This window comes from Lepisosteus platostomus, chromosome 3, assembly GCF_059453375.1.
Source record: "Lepisosteus platostomus isolate fLepPlt1 chromosome 3, fLepPlt1.hap1, whole genome shotgun sequence".
Taxonomy (NCBI): Eukaryota; Metazoa; Chordata; class Actinopteri; order Semionotiformes; family Lepisosteidae; genus Lepisosteus; species Lepisosteus platostomus.
In genome coordinates this window covers 51,911,968-51,934,664 of record NC_142613.1, presented here as the reverse complement: position 1 = coordinate 51,934,664, position 22,697 = coordinate 51,911,968, and the positions used below count along the sequence as shown (strand labels likewise).

General features: G+C 42.0%; 1 protein-coding gene across 1 annotated transcript in view; it reads left to right on the top strand.

Annotated features, from left to right (window-relative positions):
• Positions 1-22,697, top strand: part of LOC148675067 (leucine-rich repeat and fibronectin type-III domain-containing protein 2-like) — a 167,692-nt gene that overhangs the window by 110,855 nt on the left and 34,140 nt on the right. The window contains exon 4 of the mRNA XM_088626044.1: positions 22,542-22,642. The gene's annotated coding sequence lies outside the window, so the exon portion shown is untranslated. The remainder of the gene's footprint in view (positions 1-22,541; positions 22,643-22,697) is intronic.

Here is a 22,697-nt window from a genome sequence, read left to right as displayed (position 1 = left end):
TTTTGGAACACCTGGGCTGTATTGCAGTAAGCATACTGTACCTAAACCACTTCAGAAAGATACGCAAAGCTCATCAAGGCTCTTTGAACATGAGTTTCAGTGATCATGGAACTATGCAAGAAGGCAGAGTTTGGGCTCCTATTACAATAAATAATTTTAATGATGTACCTACCTCAGCAGTTCCCCAAGTGTACGAAGATCCATCTGAATAAAAAAGGATAAGTCAGATGTTCATATTATTCTGCTCTCTCCTCCAGATGTAGAGACCCCCAGGTGCAGTAGGATACAGGTGGAATAAGCTTTAGTGTTTAGCCACACTTTTTGTTCTATTTTTGTAAATTGCAAATCTTGGAATTTGTGCTTGGAAGTATCCTTCAGAAATGTATTCCCTCTATTGTACGTAAGGGGTTCCCAGTCCTGAGCTCAGCTCTGTACTTCCACAGATGCTTAATTAAGCTAAAATGTTGCTTGGTTGGAACTTTTGGGAGGTTTAATTTCTAGTCAAAGGTTGTAGATTTTGGGGTGACACAATGGTTAGTATCACTACCTCGAGGTGCTAGAGTACTGTGTTCAATTCCTTGTTTGTGTGGGTTTCCTCCCACAGTCCAGAAACATACTGTCACGGGAGCCGGGTCAGACTCCCATGGGGTGTGTTGTAAAGACCCTATGCATGATGGTATAGTCGGCAAGAGTCTGGAGACGGACATCAGGGGAATCACACCAGGGTTTATTCGGGGAACACACACAGTGGGCAAAAACAGTAATCCAGTGCACAGGGAAAAACTCAAAAGGCAACCAAGTCCAAGCAGGTCCAAAAAGGGATTATCATGGCACAGTCCGTGATCCGAGAACCGGGAAATCCGTCCAAGATATAGACAAAGGTAACATCCTCGGGACAGAAACATAGACCATGAACACGAAAAATAAAACCTTAAGGGGACCAGGCGCTCCGAGCCCCTGACTTAGAGGTCAGGACGCCGGGGTGAAGGCCTGTGCCCTCAGGCTTCCCACAGGCCTGATGGTAGGCAGGCCTTCAGATGTCCATCTTCCAATGCTGAGCCAAGAACTATGGAGACACCTGGCTTAAATAACACAAAAGAGACAAGACACAGCTGGGGATAATGAAACTAAAATCAATGCCAAGGAAGGTAGGAGCACCTACTAGAGGAGGGATGACGACTGTGACACATACTTAATTAATTGACAATGGTTATTTGTCTTCTAGGAAAACTGTCCCAGGTGTCTGTGTGTGCCCTGCAATGGACTGATGTCCTGTCCAGGGTGAATTCTGTCTTGCACCCATTGCTTGCTGGCATACAGTAGGCTCTGGCTTCCTCATGACCCCGAATTAGATGATGCAGTTAGAAAGTGGGTGGGTGGTTGGAGATTTTAAATCACTTAAGAAAAGCAATAGTTTAAACCTCCTATAGATTTAGGAACTGAAATCAATTAAAAAGGTCAATTTAAACCTACTGTAATATTAATTCTATTAATGAGTCAATTATTTAACTGAGTGCTCAGGTGGAACCAAAACTAGTAAGTGGTTTGATTACATGATTGGGAAGGCCTGGTATTGATCACTACTGTGACCACTGCAGGAGTAAGTTTGTGAACTACACAAGGTCACGACAGCAGATATGTCCTCCACCTCTAATGTATTTGGTGACATTTCCTTTGCCTGTGCTATTGACATACACCTGGGGTATCTGTGTGAGTATGCAGGCAATAATATTTATTTTAGGTTGGCTCCTGTTGTTATGGAGGCAGTCCCTCAGAGCTGCCTGCCAAGCGCTCAGTCTATGAGGCATGAGAAGCCACAGGAGAGCAGTTAGTGTGTGTGTGGTCTTTGGGGAGTGTCTTTTACAGCTTATTTGTGTTTTCTGACAGAGTATGAAATTCACAGTATTCCTCAACTCATCCATACTGTTAGAAAACGGACTCTAAAAACATGATTCTTTTCTCCTGCTCTGAATGTTTTCTGTATAAAGAGGTATTTATGCTACTTTTTTAATAATAATAATAATAATAATGGGCAATCTAATTTCTATTTTCTAATGACACACATCAGCAATTCTGCACCAGCATTCATTCAGCCAATCTAGTCCACTTGGTAATTAGTAGGTTATTGATTTATGGATATTGCTGAACAACATCTTGAAAGAAACCAGGGTATTTGCTACAACAACATGGCTGGGTATGTTGTTCCACACTCCCAGAAGTGCATTACAGAAGTGCCCAGAAGTTCTCCGTTCACCTGGGAACACACAGCACCATTCTGCACCAGCAGCCCCACCTGGAGACACACAGCACCATTCTGCACCAGCAGCCCCACCTGGAGACACACAGCACCATTCTGCACCAGCAGCCCCACTGGAGACACACAGCACCATTCTGCACCAACAGCCCCACCTGGAGACACACAGCACCATTCTGCACCAGCAGCCCCACTGGAGACACACATCACCATTCTGCACCAGCAGTCCCACTGGAGACACACAGCACCATTCAGCACCAGCAGCCCCACCTGGAGACACACAGCACCATTCTGCAGCAGTAGCCCCACCTGGAGACACACAGCACCATTCCGTACCAGCGGCCCCACTGGAGACACACAGCACCATTCCGTACCAGCAGCCCCACTGGAGACACACAGCACCATTCTGCACCAGCAGCCCCACCTGGAGACACACAGCACCATTCTGCACCAGCAGTCCCATTGGAGACACACAGCACCATTCTGCACCAGCAGTTATTCTTCATCAGCAGGCCCAACTGGGAGATTGCTTTTGTGCTTCCCCACATATTACCAAATAAACTTCCTTTGCCTAGTATCTTACCACACAGAAAAAGTGTTTTTCTCCGTTCACCTGGGAACACACAGCACCATTCTGCACCAGCAGCCCCACCTGGAGACACACAGCACCATTCTGCACCAGCAGCCCCACCTGGAGACACACAGCACCATTCTGCACCAGCAGCCCCACTGGAGACACACAGCACCATTCTGCACCAACAGCCCCACCTGGAGACACACAGCACCATTCTGCACCAGCAGCCCCACTGGAGACACACATCACCATTCTGCACCAGCAGTCCCACTGGAGACACACAGCACCATTCAGCACCAGCAGCCCCACCTGGAGACACACAGCACCATTCTGCAGCAGTAGCCCCACCTGGAGACACACAGCACCATTCCGTACCAGCGGCCCCACTGGAGACACACAGCACCATTCCGTACCAGCAGCCCCACTGGAGACACACAGCACCATTCTGCACCAGCAGCCCCACCTGGAGACACACAGCACCATTCTGCACCAGCAGTCCCATTGGAGACACACAGCACCATTCTGCACCAGCAGTTATTCTTCATCAGCAGGCCCAACTGGGAGATTGCTTTTGTGCTTCCCCACATATTACCAAATAAACTTCCTTTGCCTAGTATCTTACCACACAGAAAAAGTGTTTTTGCATTTCCCTAACTTTTATTTTATGTTTATTTGCTTTTTACAATTCTTCTTTTCAAATCTGCAAATTTGATTTGTTAGCTAACTGTACCAAAATCAAAATAATTGAACTACATCAGAAAGAGCAATGAACCCTGAACAGATTCCTGCAAAAAAGCACTGCTCACATCAGCCCAGTTAGAGGTTGTACCCCTCACGAGGTGTTTATGGAAATTAAAATACATGAGAACGTGTTTGTTTGTGGGTGTTACTTTCTGACTTTATCTGTCCTCTGATGGATTGGTTTTCTCTTACTACAAACAAATTGGCTTGATCTTCTCAGTTTTCGGGAGGCATTTCTCAGGTTCAGCGATGGTGTGTTCTTTTTCTTTGGCCTCATGACACCACATGGAGTCATCTGCATTGTGTGCAACATTTTGTGTTACCCAGTTTTGCTTCAGTTTACAACATGAGGGAACTACAACAACTGAACAGATTTTGGGCCATTTTCTTTCATATGTGCTCAGTAGAAAATTGTTTGCACATAATGGTCTTCTGCCCCAAACACCCTTATGTTGCAAAAGGAAAAACAAGTATGAAAATGTTGCAGCTAATCTCAAGACAGCTTGGAAACAAAGAGTGTTGCATCAGAAATGTGACAGAGGATGAATCAATGACAAGTAGGGTTTGATTGCAATCAGAAACAAAGTTTGTGAAAGTGGTTGCATGCCCTTCAAATGGCAAGTGAAATTCAGTCCATCAAACCTTCAATTTTCAAAGAGATTGACTCTATAATTGAATTTTTACAGACAAATGTAGAACCGAATCTGTTTAATCAAGCTTTGTGTATTAAGCTTGACAAGTCAGACAGAGAGTTTTCCCTTTACGAATCTTATAAACACAGAAATTGTATTATTTATGTATGAATTTAAACACTTGCGAAATTACTGTCACCCATCTACACAGCCATTTATCCATCCTTGTTGCTAAGCAAGTCTTTACGGGTTCTGGTGTCTTTAAAGGGCAAACCAGTTGCTATGAATCATGGGAAGAGGAATGTTAATTAGCTCTGGCCATTTCACAAAGCCTGGACACAGAACCGTCTAATTACTGTTTGCAAATGTTGAGTCGGAATGATTAGCCATGGACAGATGTGTTGTGTAGTGGTCAATTCATTCATATCTAATTAATATTCACATCTGTATGGCTGCCTATCTATCTATCTCATTTTCCTCCTTCTCCTTTACAGTTTTCTATAACAGTAAAATTCTGTTCCTCCAGAAGTTCAAATGCACTTAATTAAGTTAGAATGCTGTGTCTCATCTCCAGAAAGAGGATAAGGGTGAACAAGAGATTTCATTACACAGTTATATCACTTACCAGATGTAAATACAATCTGTAAGCCATTGTGCTGAAACATCCATACCCCACTAAGTAAAGAAATTGAAAAAATGAAAAAGCAAGGGAATTTAAGTAATATAAAACGCCAAAGGCTTAGAAATGTCAGTTTTTTTAACGTAAACTGGCATTTACAAATTACAGATAAAACTATTCAAAAGGAATCAGTTCTTACTTTTCAATCACAGAAATATTCAGTTAGCTTGTTTTCAATCCATTTTATTTTATATACACCCATCAAAATGCTTTACAGGAAAACAAGGCAGACACAATAGAGACAGGTCATTAATGATGATAACAACAATATTATTACAGTTATTATTATGATTAGTAATAACCAAGATAAGAGTTAAAGGTGCTAACTGATTTTGAAGAGCTCATATGGGCTGAAAAACCAGTCCACAGAGTTGGAGCCATGAAACTGAAAGCCCAGTTCACAGTGTTCAGGACCCAGCTTTGAAAATAAGAGGAGTTCAAAGTTCACAGAGTGCAGATGCTGTGTGGGTCTATGAACAGTTTAGAGACATAATCAGGAACCAAACCATTCAAGCCCCTAAAGGTGAGCTGCAATGCTTTGATTTTTTTTGCTGAAATCCATAGGGAACCAGTGCAAGGCAATTAAAAACAGAAAATATACGCTCATGCCTTTTAGTTTTATTTAAGATCTAGGCAGCTGATTTCAACCTTGTTATAAACATGTTTGGGAACATCAGCCAGCATTGCATTCCAATTATCAAACCAGAAAAAGATAAAAGCAGACATTAGCTTTTCTTTGTCAGGCTGGGGCGAATTGGAATGGATAAACACAATGTTACTGAAATTAAAAAAAGTTTCGTTTGCAATATTGCTACAGTACATGAGCTTCAGAACGCAATCTAATAGCTGACAAAGCTCTAGAGCTCTGGACAAACAGCACCAAGAGTTTAAAAGTAAAATCTTTTGTTGCCTCCATTTTTTAACATCAAATCGATGTAACAAGATAGTTTGTGATTAAATTCACATTATGGACAAAAGTTCGGATGCCATCAGATTATTGTGTATGAATGTGAATTATACATATACTGTATAGTACATAAAAAATAAATGAATTTTTTTTGCCCAAACTATGATAAATGGGAATGAAAAGCAAATCAGCTTCTATTAAAATTCCATTGTGCAGAAAAATCAACTGGACTGGTGCACTCTCCACTTTCCCGTGTTCTGATTTCATGTGATTTACTTTCCATGATTTAAATCTATTTCTTTCAATTTGAAAGCTCCCCAAGACGTCCATTTGTAACAAAATGTGAAACTGTCTTTGGGTTTTTGTTTAGATCTTGTTTTCAAACAAGAAGGAATGAAACTGGCATCAAGTATTCTTCCTCTCGTGGCTCTGCATGAAAGGAGAAACCCTGACAGAACAGAACTATCTATTTCTTTCAAACTCTTGCACATTTGTCATTCAAGAGCTAACAGATACATTTAAGGAACTGAGTGACTTTAGTCTTGAACAGAGAAGACTGTGAGGAGACTGATACAAGTATTAATGGACTGTCCTACACTGACAGGCTGAAGGAACTGAGTCTCTTTAGTCATGAACAGAGAAGACTGTGAGGGGGCCTGATACAAGTATTAAAAATCCTCAAAGACACAAAGTCCACAGTAAAACATAAACTGGAGAATACAAGTTTAAACTACATGGAAATGAATTTAAAACCTGATACCTTGGTTTATTTGAAGGAACAGTTTGATGTGATTGTTGTATTAATTTTCTTATGTGTATCACCAGTAGGAGGCAATATAGCCCCCCTGCTCCTGAGCCATTAAATTGGTTAGGATCCACAGGGTTTTCCTCACATTTCCTGCGTTTTTCTTATCTACACTTCCTTGGAGATCATTTTGTGATTTAATGGATAGTGATCGCCTCCAAACTATTCAAAATATTATAAATACCTTGTTTTGGGGATTTTTTTATTTAGACTTAAATTTGTATAGTGATGCAGTTTGTCCCATATTAGAGCATGGCATCACTGTGTCTTGTTTCAAAACCACAGAGATCCGACGTTTTGTGACTGAAAGTGATAGAGGCGGCTTGTGCTCTGATGAATCATTCTCCTGGCTGTGTTTATGGAGCAGGACGCACAGGTGTTCGGTGTTTCTGTGTTCAGTAGACTGGAGCTTCTTCTCTCTTTCCTTTACAATTGCAGTGGAATGTATTTTTATGCATTATAATGCACCATAATAAGCAACTGTGTTGCCTCCCTTCAACCTTAGGTGTGTACAGTATCTATCTGTCCATCCATTTGCAACCCACTTTATCCAATTCAGAGTTGTGGGGAAGCCAGAGGAAGCCACAGGAAGCCAGCCTGTCCCAATAAGCAACAGGCACAAGGCAGGATACACCCTAGACAGGACACCAGTCCATCACAGGGCTCACACAGACACAGACACACACACTCACACTCACACCAGGGCCAATTTGCCCAGAAACCAGTTGACCTTTGTCCTGGGGTCCTGAGTTCGATGCCCACTCTGATATCTGAGTTTGTATGTTCTCCCCATGTTCATGTTCAAGATATACTTGCACTGATGTACTAAATGAGTATTTCACTCCGGTGTTCACTGAGGAAGAATCAGCACCAGGCCTCAGGCAGCAGGAGGACATGGTTCTGTATTTAAAGTGGGACTCAAAGAGCTTGATCCAGAGAGCCCAATTGCTGGACAGACAGGTGGCTGAGCTGGTGTGCCTGCAGACAGACAGCAAGCATCACTAAGACTGGAGGGAATGGAGCAAATCTGTTGCTGTGGCTATCTAGGGCACTCAGAGCATGGTGCAGGCAAGCACAGTGCAAGTCCTTAGTCTTAGCAAGTATATATTAGTCCTTAGCAAGTATATGAGCATGGAGAGAACATACAAGCTCAGATATCAGAGTGGGCATCGAACTTTAAATCTATGAATTGGCTTCATTACTCTGCTCTCCTCCCCACTAATAGCTGATGTGTGGTGAGCGTTCTGGCGCACTATGGCTGCCGTCGCATCATCCAGGTGGATGCTGCACATTGGTGGTGGTGGAGGTGAGTCCCCATTACCTGTAAAGCGCTTTGAGTGGAGTGTCCAGAAAAGCGCTATATAAGTGTAAGCAATTATTATTATTATTATTATTATTATTATTATTATTATTATTGTTGTTATTATTATTATTAGTCGTATAGGTGAGGATCAAAGCTGGGGAGACACTGTCGCAAAGCACAAGGGTGAATCCGGGAGTTGTGATCGAGCTTCAGTAAAGTTCAAAGCCAGAGGCACACCCAAACAAAGCCAAAAGTGATCTGGGAGCACCATAGAGAGACAAAGCAGGAGTCAGAGTACAGACAAAGCCAAGCAAGGGAATAAGCACAAGACAGCAATCGAGAACCAACAGCTCCGACATATAAAACACATTATAACTGTCTTATTATAAATCTCAGTCTCTCAAGACAGGGTGCGTAGCAGAGACTGGAGAGCTGCTAGTGTAGAGCCCTTCCACAAGAAGACAAGACATTATAGACCAATAACTCTGACTTCTGTTACATTACAGGCACACAAGACAGGGCTCGTACCACAGACTGGAGAAGTAAACTAAATTGCATGACCAGTTTGCCAGAATTCTTTTAACGAGCTACAAAAGCAATGGACGTACGCAGAGCAGATGATGTGCTGTACTTAAATTTCTGGAAATATTCAAAGCTTTTAATAAAAAATATTTCTCAAAATGCAGCCAAGCTTACAAGTAAGAGCTACAGTAGGTGAGTCTCTTGGATCAATTTGCTACTAGGAAGCCAGCTTCAACAACATGGCTAGTTGTAGATGGAGGGAAGGGCCTCCTCTCATTTGCAACAAGTCGTCTGTTCTATTCTTTATTGAAATAAGGTGCAAGATCGGGATTTTCTTGTGTGTGAATCTAATTTCCCCCCCAGACTGTTGCAGGACATTCAGTGGAGTGCTGTCAAGATTAGGCTCAAGGGTGAAGGCTATAGACATGCTTGGATATTGTACAGCAGTGAAAGCTGTCTCAGTGAGACATCAGAGAATTGCAAAACATGGTTTACTCTTATTAAAAGTTTGTGCTTTCTCTTTAGATTACTATTGGCACAAGAGCCGACAGCGATGGAACTTTGTCCTCTGTATCACAATGTAGAAGTGTGGATGCAGATATGCATGTACAAGAAAAAAATACCTTGTGATGCATGCATAATGTATACTGTACATGCCACAAGAAGATAGATGAAGGAGTGAAATCTTATAAAAAGGCATCTTGAGCATGGACAGAATGTCACCGCTGAGTGTAACCAGGAATGTCAGATTCTCAGAGAGCTAATGCTTAATTAAGGCTAATGTATCTTGGTCCAGCACAATTTCAGGCATTGACACAGCACCGTAGGAAGTTCAATATTGTGTGCTTGTGTCACATGTGTGACTGCTGCCATCTTTATATCCGTGAGAGTGCGGCAGGCATGATAAGTGACTGCAGTTACAGGTGCCCTGCCACTATACTGAACACTGATCTCAACAATTACCTAAAGTGGGGATTAATTCTTTAATTAGTGTATTACTGGCAATGGAGTCAAGAACTTCAGATTCTCATATGATGTTAACTGGGCTTTTGTTTGGTTTATAAACGGCATGCATAGCCCTTGTCAGGATATACTGTAACTGCTCTGTTAGTCTGACATCTGTTCGTATTGGAGTGAATTGTACAGTATTTGAATCTTCATTTATTTTACATTGGGTCTTGCTTGATTCTCAACTTTATGAAGTGGTGATTATTTTTTTTATTTTGTTGTCAGACCTAATAAGGCAAACGGTGCTGTTTCCATCCATTTTCTAACCGGTTTATCAAATACAGGGTTGTGGAGGGAGCTGGAGCCTACCCAATCAGCTCCAGCTAATGAACCCACAAGAAAGTCTTTGGACAGTGTGAGGAAACGGAGCATCCAGAAGAAACCCATGTGAACATGTAGAGAACATACAGATTTCTCACAGATAGCACCTCAATAATTGAACCCAGGGACCCAGTGCTGTGAAGCTGTAATGCTAACCACTGCACTACCATGCTCCCCAATCGTTCTGTATTCAGTTATAAAAATTGTAGTAATACCACTTCTATCACTGCTACACAATTATAAAAAAGTGAAAAACAGCAATTATTGTCTTCTGGATTGTGGGACTATCTGTTTAACACATACTGTACCTTTAGCTCTGTTAAGTTTTTTTTACGTAGATTCTCTTCATGGTCTGAAAGCAGAAACACAACATGAACAGAATTAGACATCAGCAGCTGTTACATTGTGAAAGCCGAGGAACTGTGTTTTTTTTAAATGCTTTTTGTCTAAGTCTTCTGGCCATATAACTCGTCTGTCTGATATCGAGATTGGATGCGTGGAGCTGAAGGTGACTGCTTTCTGGATTTCCCCTCGGGTCTAGATTAGTCTGTGTAGAAAATCTCATTAATTCTGTCCTGCAAAAAAACAGGGGCTCAGTTCCATGACACATCAGTCATATAACAAACATAAAAGCTAAGAAATGCCCTACTGTAGATGTCAGATTCCAGCATTAAGAAGTGCTTTGCACCTGGATTTGGTGATGTCTGAGGTTCTTGCGAACAATTTCTCTTTGACCTTGCTCCACGCACATTCACAGTATTAATTTAGAATATTTCGTAAAGTGTTGGTCAGCCCATTATAAAAATGATATGGCCACGCTTGAATTGATCATTTAAGCAGGTGCATTCTGGGACTTTCAGGAATGTCCCACCCTGACTGGCTGATGGAATCTCGTTGGAACAGAGAAGACCTGGTATACATATTCACAATCCTCCAAGTCACTGACAAATTCAAGTCAGTGGACAACTTCAGAAGGAACAGAGAAACATGAACTGTAAAACAGAAGTGGGAACAACATGAAAGTCAATTAAAACTAATAAGAGGAGGCACCTCTTTACACAGAGGATTATGGGAGTGTCTAACAAGCTCCACAGCCATATTGTTGAAGCCGGTGATTTGATTATTGGATCAATTATTAACGACCCAACAGGCCAGAGTAGCCTCTGCCAGTTCTCATATCCTTAGAGACCTAGACCCTCCTGTAGGTCCAGGTTTAACCCTGAGGTCCCCTGCCAGCAGGACATGGTGGCGCTGTTGCAATAGTTTTCCACTTTCCCACAATATATTGACCGGCTGCAACAGCTCTCCTATGAAGCTCTTCCAGGAGTGACCCAGTCATGAAAATAATTTCAGGCACTTGTACCCATGATCTCCACCCCTTGGTCATGACCCACAGTCCATGACCCTAGGTGTGGATGGGGACATGGAGCTCCAGACTAGCACAGTGCCCACCACAGTGCCATGCCCACTCCAATCTGCCAACTGCCCTCCCACTCCACTGGGCTGCAGAGTTCAGCCTCCCGACACCTCCTCAGGTGTGGACTGCTCTGCCACAACAGCTTTGCTGATGGTCGTGGTGAAAGGGGGTTTTTCAAGCCCCCGCTTTCATGGCAAGAAGTCAGGACCCCTGTTTTCATCTTGTTCAGGCCCGGAGCAATGTGCTTTAATAAAGAGCTCTGTACTGCCTTGAGTCTGCTTGATTACTGGGCCCTCGGCTAGGACACATCCACAGGACAGGAAGAGGGACAGGGCCATAACAGGGATACAAAATCCAGGGCTCTGAAAAAAGACTAGGAAACGTCAGGGAACAACTGCTCTGATGTCCTCTCATTTGGCCTTAAAGATGACTTCTCAGTATGTAGTCTGGTCTGACATCTGTTCATGTCAGATTCAACTGAATTTGAATCTTCACTGATTTACATTGGGTCCCGATTGATTCTTGACTTTTTTTCCTTGAAGTTTATCTCTTCTAAATGACTGATTAATCACATTATAGAGAGCTCGAGCACCAGCACTCCAATGTTTTTCAGCTAAGTGTTAATTGCAGAGGTGAATATATTACAGGATTAATTCTGGACTTTGTTAACAATGCCACTTTCTTCCCTAAAGACAGTAAGATAACATGGCAACAGCAGAAGTGCAATATTCTGCATCTCAGCCCAAAGAGGAGCTCTGCCTGCTGCATGTTTGTAGAGCAATCACAATCACACCTGAGCACCATTAACCCTTCATCATTAACTGAAAACCTTGAGCAGACCTTTCACTGATAGTCTGCCCTGACTGCTCGCCTGTCAGTGACTGATCGATGACTGAGTCAGGATCCTCAGACTGAGGAAATTCCACCACCTTGACTGACTCAGCTTAATGTGTCTGATATCTGAATATGATACATTTCCTGGAGATTAGTTTAACATGAATTAGCCTTTACACAATATGACCTTATCATTATGGCAAACATAAATTAGTACAGGTACAGAGAATGACTTTGAGATACAGTATCACACAATCATGGTACATGCATGGCCCCTGTTTGTATGCAATTTTGCACAGCACTGTATCAGACCTGATCTTACAGCACAGCTTCTGAAATTAAACACTCTCAGCTAAGGGGGGTTATAACTTCTTGGTGAGAGACCTGGAAAACATTTCAAGTGCGTGCTGGCTTGTGACACGGTGAGTCCCTGATATACTAATCCAGAGGACACCCACATCTCAGGAGACAGATCTACAGGTGGGCTGTAGGCTCAGTTTTGTAGGTTCGGCCTAATTGTTCACTGTACAGAACAGCCACTTGCAATCTCAGGAGATGATGGGAAGCAGCTGGAACGAGACCTGATTTGTTCCCAAGCAGACAAGAACAGTGACATTGATTTTAGCATTAAGAGACCAGCCTGTTTCATCCAAGTGGCACAAAAGTGTTCCCAAACACTCTCAGAGCACTCAGCAAACCACAAAGGCACTCTCTGGACTTTCCAAGATCAGTGACATCGACTTGAAAGAACATGCCATGCTCATTGACCTGCTCAATAACCGTGCCTTGCTCTCCGACACATCCAAGTCCAGCTTCAAAAAACTCTACCACCTGTCCACTGAAATCATATTCAGCAGAATGATGTGGCAGCAAACTACAGACCAATTGGTGTTTTGCCTATTTTCAAGGAAAGCAATTAAAAAGTTAGAGCTAAAGAGCCAGATGACCTACTTAATATTGCAACAGTATTACTGGATATTATCAGCTTGGGTTTAGAAAAACTATGTTTAGTTTGCCTAATAAATGCCTGACTTGTTTGAACAAGTTGTGATGTGGTTCTCATTTTTTCCGTCATCACATATCAACATTTAAATATTTTTCACTTTACATTGCAGAAAAAACAAATATCTAGAGCTGTTACTAAGTTACTAGAACTGTTCCTGGTACTAAAGCGAGTGTAACGTTGAGCTTTAATGAAAATGTCGAGCACAAATTCAGAATTAAATGCTGTAAAAGGAGTGCTGTAAAAAATTTTTACACCTGGCTTATAGCCGTGTGTTTCTTTTTCGTGTGTGTTCAGATTTGTAGAAGTTACCTTGTTTGCTCTGGCTGTAGTGTACTGTAACTGCACGCCATCATCTTTTAGGGCAGAGCGTGCCCGTCCACACGAGATGCTTGCTCTGGGTTACTGTCTAGGGCCATGTCTGTCTGGGGAGGGAGGAACAGGGCAAAATCTATGTTTATTCCTCGGGGAATTTTTCAGGAGGAAAGCATTTTGTAATTTTTAGGTATGTTCCATATATTTCTTTTATCAGTTATAAATTCTATAAGAACTATTGCTTGCCTAAATTTAGTACATGCCAATTAGTTAGAGGTTAGTTCAAGCTACAGTATATTACTATTGTATGGACCCTGTGTACTATTATGTTCAGACTATGATAACCAGATGGACAGTTTAAGCCTTATCTGGACTGCATTTTCTACCTGAAACTATTTTGGCTTGATTTATGCTTTTATCTTTTTTTGCCTCCAAAAGTTTTTTCACCTTCACAGCTCTATTTTGGACCCTTATGATTTCAGATATACAGTACAGTATAATAATTTTCTTTTTAATTAGCTACTGCATAGTACATTTTTATTTCTCTTGGACTGCACCTTAATACATCACCTTTACCACTGCATCACCCTGCACTTACTTCACACAAGCAACTATAAAACTGGCTTTGCCTCTACACTATGTCATACAAGCCAGCTTTGTGGAGAGAACAGGTTATTTTGGATTCATAGACATTTTCTTCCATCTCAGACATTGAGCTCGATTGATTTCACATCCCTCAACAGTTTCCTCCTTGCACAGCTGTTCGGTGTGGAGAGACCTTTATATACTCTTCTCCTGATCTGCAGTTTTCTGAATAAAAACTTCAATGTTTGTTTAGATATAATTTTAAAATTATCCTTGAAAACGCATGTCCATAACCTGAAAGATGTAAAGAAAACACACAGTTGTACTTTGAGATAGAGGATGTAGATTTAGCTGAGATCATTAATGGAGTACAGCAGAGATTGGTGTTGGGGTCTCTTTTTGATTTGCATTAATGATCTGGATTCAAGTATAGTTAGGAATCACTGATAATAATAATAATAATTGCTTACACTTATATAGCCCTTTTCTGGACACTCCACTCAAAGCGCTTTACAGGTAATGGGGACTCCCCTCCACCACCACCAATGTGCAGCCCCACCTGGATGATGCGACGGCAGCCATAGTGCGCCAGAACGCTCACCACACACCTGCTCTCAGTGGGGAGGAGAGCAGAGTAATGAAGCCAATTCATAGATGGGGATTATTAGGAGGCCATGATTGGTAAGGGCCAATGGGAAATTTGGCCAGGACACCCCTACTCTTTTCGAGAAATGCCCTGGGAGTTTTAATGACCACAGAGAGTCAGGACCTCGGTTTTACGTCTCATCCGCAGGACGGCGCCTGTTTACAGTATAGTGTCCCCATCACTATACTGGGGCATTAGGACCCACATGGACTGCAGGGTGAGCGCCCCCTGCTGGCCCCACTAACACCTCTCCCAGCAGCAACCTTAGTTTTTCCCAAAAGGTCTCCCATCCAGGTACTGACCAGGCTCACACCTGCTTAGCTTCAGTGGGTTGCCAGTTGTGAGTTGCAGGGTGATATGGCTGCTGGCTGATCAATTAATAAATTAGGAGCCAGCTTCAAAGAGCTGCCCTTAGGTTCAATTCCTTGGGTGCTATCTACGGGAAGTTTGTATTCTTCCTGTGTTTGCGTTGGTTTCCACCAGGTGCTCGTGTTTCCTCCCACAGTCCAAAAACATTCTGGTTGGTTACTTGGCTTCTTGGAAAATTAAACCTGGTGTGAGTGTGTGCATGTCTGTGTTTGTGTCTGTCTGCCCTGCGATGGACTGGCGTCCCATCAAGGGTGTCTCCTTCCTTAAGCCCATTGCTTGCCAGGATAGACTCTGTCTACCATGTGATCCAGCTCCCATGTGACTGGATAAAGCAGTTAAAAATGAATGGATGTACTGTATAAATGTAAACATGTTCAAATTCACATTTAATCGGGAAGATATTCTCTTCTAAATTTGTTTAACAAATAAAAATATTTTTAAATATTACTGAGACTTTTGTCTGTACATTGCTTATTTGTGAACTACAGTCAACTCAGTACATACTGTACTGTAGTACCTCTTACAAAATATATAATCCAGTATCCTTGGTACATGCAACTTACATCTTTAAAAAAAAAAAAACAATTGTTCCTACTGTTCTCTTATTAAGGATAAAATGGTACCTCCTGTGGTTAGATTCAGAAATTAAAGATAGATTTAATTTTACTGTTCACACAAACATGCACAAAAAATACACATACAATCAACTGTAAATAATCAACTATTATTTAGATGGAAAACTTCCACCACCAAACCCCCCCGCAACACCACTCCCAAGGAACAGTCTGAGAGCTGTTGTCATTGTTTACACCAAAGCAATCCTATTCATTGCCAGTGCTTCTTTACAATAATCTGTGCACAGCAAAGATACGAAAGCGGACTGGTAGCCAGTCTCCTCGTAGTAAACTACTAAGTACATTAACAGTTCAGTGTGTCTTACTAAGTGGGAAGTGCCACCCCAGGGTCCGACCCCTGTCCTTGATTTCAGTTGAACCATAAGGTTCCTTGTGTACAGTCATGAGATGGTCCGCCAAAGAAGGTGCTATATCTCAGCCCAGCAGGAAAGGGGCACACCTGCGGTGGGTTTCATTGTTTGTGCTGTCTGTACTGTAGGTGGGCTGGTCTTCTTGAGCCGATTTCAGTATCAGGGGATCAGACCACAGTGTTTCTGTGCAGCGGAGATTCCACAGCAGTCACAGAGCAGGCAGCTGTGGAATAGGGCTGCAGAGAGCAAAGTGGTCAGATGACCTTTGTCAACCTCTGGTTGTTTTTTTTCCTCCCTTACTTTTATGGGCAAACGCTCCCTGTGCGGTCTGACACAGAGCAAAAGGGCCATTTTCACGACTTCCACAACCATGTCGAAAATCCTCCACTTAAAACTTTTTTTGCTCAGAATTTTTTTTTTGTTACTCCTCTCCACTTTTCCCAGAGACGATAATGATTTTTTGATGCATTGCTGCTTGCAACTGAGCGTGTCACCAAGGTCTGCGTATTTCAGTCTGGAGCAATAACAAAGGAAACCATCAGGGGAAGCAAATGCAGCAGAAAATCACTGTGACTGCTTAACACCCCCCGTCCAGCAAACAAAAGCAAGCAGCACTCTCCCTTCATTAATCATTCAAGTGGGGGTCATGGGGGGGGGGGGGTCTTTGGTCTAGGAGTGTTATATTCCTACAGCATGTCTTACTGATCTTAATTCAATAGCACGAGACCACCGCAAAACATTGCCCAGGGGCGCCCGCCTTGTCACAATAAGAAGGGCCATCAGCTGCTTCAAGAGAATTTCCGGTTAAATAATAAAGCATTCAAATTCTGAGAGACAGCTTTACATTATTAATGTCGCTTAAGCACGCAAGATCACCAGGCTTAAACTCCATTTGTCACAAAAATATTCTGAGGAAAAGAGAAAAGAGAGAAATCAGTCCTGACTGTATTTATGGACACGTAAGAATGACTGAACCGAGATTCTTAAATGTGCATCCCGGGCAGTCTGTTTCCGCCATGTGAATGGGCGGCGTTGTTCCACACCCCTGCAACTCTCTGTGCAAAGACATGCCTCCTCAGCTCAATCTCTAATGAATTCCCTCTTGGAATTCCACTTCGGTCATTTCTCTAATAGGTCTCAGCTAATTCCCTTCTAGGAGTTATTAACTCTAAAAAGTGAAACTCCCAACAAGCCAGCTGTCATACAGAAAGGCAGCATAACCACAATTTGGCTGTTTTGCTTTGCACTAGTTGGAAAGAAAGGAGGATTTCCCCTGACAACTCGCCCGGTTCTAGGCTGGATGACTTATCCCATCCATGGCCAATGTGACTTTTACTGTATGTAGAAATGTTTAAAGGTCAAGCTGCTCATGCTAACATGCTTTGCATATGATGGAATATAATTTGCATGTAATTCAGTCAGATTGTAGGATTGTGTTGCACACGAGCATTAGACTTGCTCAAAATGTTTCTCAGGTGGTTAAATCACCGCAATTTTCTTTGCACAGAAACCACGGCTGCTCGCTGCTTTCTTCTGATAAAGGCTGCCTCAGTGCCGAGGGCCACTGGGACTGCTATCTGTTACCGCGTGCTTGTTTAGAGGAGTAAGACACCTCTGAAAAAGGTTGCTTTGTTCTCCCAAAGATATCTGCTCGTTTACATTATTGCCCCCAGGAATGCAAGGGCTCGTCCCAAGAACAGAGCAGAAAGCTTGACTGAGCCCATCTCGAAGACAGAACCGTGACACACTGTATAATCTGCTCCGAATCACCATCCATCCAGACAAGGCTCCCCACCCTGATGTTTCTTTCTGTTAGGCTGCTCATTTAATTTAAGAATAAATTATTTCCAATTTTAAACTTGTTGAACTAGACAGCCTTGTGTTTCGACTGGTACTTATTTGATACTAATTGATACTTTTGCCACAGCTACATACATTTTTCAGCCTGTGAACAAGACCTTGTACAAGACCGAAAAGTCCATTTAGAGCTCACAGGAGCTGAGGATGGTTCATTCTACAGGGAGTGAAGAAAGGAATGAGGGAGGAGAGAAAGAATGCATCTCTTCCTGTATTGTTAATTGCTATATAAATCTGTAAAGCGCTCCGTGGTTAATTGATCGACTGATCGATCAATTGATGAGTGGGGACTGCTTCAGCCCAAATTCCCTGCGCTCTGGTCTTTTTTTTATTTCGCCTGCCAGATGTCAACGCAAACAGTGACAAACGGCTTTTCCTCTGTCCGCTGCTCTTTCGCATTTTTTTAACTTGCTTTGTCTCCAGGGTGTGTCAGTCCTCTTGTCTGTGTTTAAATGAAAGCTGCACATGTGCATAAACATATAGATAGGAACACAAGTTACAAATGAGAAGGGGCCATTGGTTGGTTGGTTGTTTGATTTGGTGACTGGCACACAAGGATAAAAAGAATCAGTAAGGAACGAGCCAGTTGAAGGCAAGGTCTTGACTCCGTGAGTGTATAATGTCTCGCTCTGAGCTCATGGTGTCGACTTGCTCATCTCCTATAGCTTCTTGCTCCCAGTGCTGACCTGCTCTCCTCTCCAATCCTGAGAGCCACTGTATCCGTCTCACCACCCGACAGGAAGACCCCGGAGTGCCACACAAAGGCCCAGAGGCCCTTTAGCAAGGAGGCTGAATTGTTTAGTTGATTTAAGAAAAAGAACTTTGAAAGACCTTTTTTATCAAGGCCACTCCGACTCCAGTCAGGAATGCAAAGTGCAGTATGTATTGTTACAGCTTTAGGTGACTAGGAAGTTCAATTCAATTCAAGGTGCTTTATTAGCATGACTGATGGGTACAATCAGTATTGCCAAAGCAAAGGAAAGTAATGATATTTACATTAAACAAAACAAAAAATAGAAGGAAAATAAAATCTACAGACATATTACAGACATTTACAACAAAGACATAAAATATTGACATATTCTGTGTTCAGTATGTGTATGAGATCACATACTGGGCTGCCAGATCAACTGAGTTCCCTCCTCCCTCTCCCAGTAGGATTGGGACCCGTTGTTTTTCTGGCAGGTGTGGGAACTCTGGGATTAGATTTCTGAATTTCGGGAAGAATGTTTCTGAATGTTTCTGAAACATCAGGCAGTGTAACACTTCCAGCTTCATAGCAGAGGGGATGTTTGCTGAGATTTGGAGGGTCCCTGATCACAGACTGTCAAATTTACCTTGGTTTACCAAGGTAATTAAGTTGTGGGTTAATGATTGTCAATGAGCAGTCCAGAAACATACCAATATGAGATCACATTAAGACCACAGAAAAGGGAGAGGAAGGACAAAAAGAAAGGAGGAGAAGAGGGCAAGAAGACCTGAAGAGAGGAGTCAGGAGGAGTTGGGACTTGAAGCTTGCTTTTTGTTCATCCAGACAAAACCTGACTGGAACTTTGTATTTGAACCAGAGCATGCTGTTCTGTGTTTTTTAAGGGAGTACATGGTAACTCAGTTAGAGACATTGTGGGTGCATTTTTAGAATAGGGAGGTAGGCTCGTATTTATTTTGTGGCATTCAGGTTTGCAGAGAGAGAAATTTAACTGCAGGTTGTATTACAGTTATTTAGAAGGCAACTTATCTCTTATTGCAGCCTTCGTGGGCATTATTTAAGCATTCAATATCTGTTAACAATCTGAGGTTTTCTGGATAATTAGGATGTTAGGTCTCTGAAATGCCTTGTTTCTACATACTATAAATAAAGTAAATTATGTGTTGTGTGTTTTGTTGTGTGTAGAGTCATGTTTGTCTTGTCAATGTTAATAAACATTTGTTTAACCAAGTGTGCCTGGATTATTATTCTTTTCACCAAAGCTGTTGCAGAGACGAAAGAATTCATGTGTCTCTAATTATACCAACCCCTCTGGCATATTCTGGAGAAATCACTAACAAGTTGGGTGTTTTGAATATTTATTTTACTTATTAACTAAACCACTTGGTCAATTCATGATTTTCAAAATTTTTGTAACCCTATTTGTAACAGTATTCTTTAATAAAGAGATAGTAAAGAGACACTTATAAGTGCTACTGGTTTTGTGCTAAATAGAGAACATTAGAAACAAGTTATGACAATTGCACTCTCAATGGGCTCACTGCACTGTTGAACTCTCAGTGGCATTGTAAAATATGTCTCATTTTAAGCAAGTTATTGTTGCTGCATTCATTTTTTACATTCCAAGATGTTCAGTGGACTTTGCTCTTTGCTTAGAGACAAGTCGATCAGTTTGACATGTAAATCAAACTGCTGACAAGCAGAACCACTCAGAATAACCTTAACTGGATAATAATAAAGAGTAACAGCTAGCAGGGAATAGTGGTGTTAATCCCTGCTCTGGGTTTGATTCCAGTTTGTCTGTCTGTATGGAGTTTGTGTGTGTTCCAGATTCAAGATGTAAGGGAGAAATTTGATTGGATACTCTTAACGAGGGGGTCAAGGCAAGAAAGAGATGCACTATAGGGAAATCATACTATCCACTGAGGTTTGTGACCAGTCTGATGTTCTGCTTTTTAAAGAACAAACAAAAGGAGGTCATTCGGCCCACCTGCCCCCTTTAATATGTAGTAGTTAATTGATACCAAGATCTCATTCAGCTGATTTTTGAATGAAGCTAAAGCTTCGGCTTCAGTCATATGGATGGGTGGCTTGTTCCACACTCCTACGACTCCTTGTGTAAATTAGTGCCTTCTGTTCCTGGTTTTGAATGCACTCCCACTGAATTTCTATTTGTGTTGTCTGGTTTGTATTTCACTATTTATTCTGAAGAAATCCACTGAATTAATTTAAGTAATATCTTGGAGGAATCTGAATACTATCAGGTCTCCTCACAGTCTTCTCTGTTCAAGACTAAAGAGACTCAGTTCTTTCAGCCTGTCAGTGTAGGACAGTCCCTTAAGTTCAGAAATGTATCTGTTTGCTCTTCTCTGAACTTCAAAGTAGCAACATATTTTTTGTACAGTAACCTGGTGACCAGCAACTACCTAAAATCGACATTTTGAAGCAGTGCTTCAAGTATTCATAATGCTTACACGATCTATCAGCAGACTCTCAGGGGATGCCTGTCGTGCTTATTGATGTTCTAAGATATTCTACTGACAATTTACACCAAAGAAGGCAACTATAAATAGAGGCTAAAATTTTGTTTCAGAGCACTGAACCGTCAGTAGTCAGCAGAGAACGTGAGTTATTCAAGCATCTTACAGGCTGTGGGGATCTGATAAACAGTAACAAAGCAGCACATAGCACATTCTGTAGGACTGTCCAGACAGATATGCAGCTGAAGAGCGAAGCCACAGTGCAGCACAGGTGTGAGAAGATTATGATAGTTCCAGCAAAAAGGGAATGAACTCGTGATGTGATTTGATTAGGTTTATTTTTTGCTCTGTTGCACAAATGCAAATTTATTCAGCAGATGAACTTTTTTTTTCCCTCCAGAGGAATTTGTAAGAATGAAAAAATGATGGTGTTTCACAGCCTCAGCTGGGCGCAGTTTTAAGTGAAATTTGGAGGACACAATTAATTTTTCAGGTCCAAAAGCAATCTGATCTCCCCTCACTTGTTCTTTGCGTCTAGACCCAGAGCTTAATTTCTCTGACTGTTGAGTATTTGTATTATCTACTGCAGTGTTAGAGAAATTGAATTAACCAGGGAGGATTTCTAATAATGCAAAAGGAAGTTAGTTTGCATCCTGCTGACCCAAGCTGGTTGCATGGCATTACAGTGAAGAAAAAAGCTCTTACTGTTTCACCATCTGCTGATGCCACTGCTGGGAAGGCAGGAATGTTATGCTGTAGCTTTAAACCCAAATTTCAATTCCTAATGTCCTGACTGACAGTGTGCAAAGGAAACCTCCTCTGTGATTCTCTTTATATATGTTGCCATGTCGATCAATCTGATACTCTGGCTTCTTTCAAGAAATAGCTGGGTAAGACCCTCCAGTTAGGACAGGAGGCACCTCTTTACACAAAGAGTTGTGAGTGTCTGGAACAAGCTGTCCCAGCCATGTCATGATGTGAAAACCCAGGCTTCTGTCAACACAAACTTGAGCTTGATGGGATCCTTAGATTAACTATTTAATAGCAGCAAAAGGTAAATAGACCCCCTTGTGTTTGTAATCTGTCTTGTGCTCCTACAGTGCATGTTTATGCATACGGTATGTGCACAGCAGCTTTCGTTAAAAAAAAACAAACATCTGTGACATCCTGGAAATGCCACGCAAGTTGAAATATTTGTGAAAAATCCGCAGATAGAGGATAGAGGAGAAGCCGTTTTTCAATGTCAGTTTTTTTTTTCCATTGACATCTGGCAAGCAAAAGAAGAAAACAGATCAATCCATCAAAGCCTCATCTGTGGTATTTACAGTAAGTCCTCTGCCTTGTGTGAGCCCCTTCCCCAGAGCAGCAGGGCTCCAGGCTTCACTGGGGTAATCATGTCTCTTTGTGTATTGAACGTCATTACAGACCACTTTTCGTTTTAAGCACACCACATGAATTCCCTCATATCATCAGGATATGTAAATTTGCAGTTTCACGGTTCTCTGTCTTTCTCTTGCATTTTTGCAACAGAAAGTGAGATTCAAGCGAGTAAAGGCAGAAAGTGAAGTATTGGATTCTTTCTTTTTTTTCCACAGCTCAGCGCTGTCCTACTGCTTTTGACGTGCTGAAGTGCAGACAGGGCGTAGCAGGACCCAGGGTGCAAGGGGGCCCTATGGCAGAAAACTGCATGATATAGGTATGTGGGGCAAAAGCCTTTTGGAATATAGTTCATTTTCTAGATAGGTTTGGCG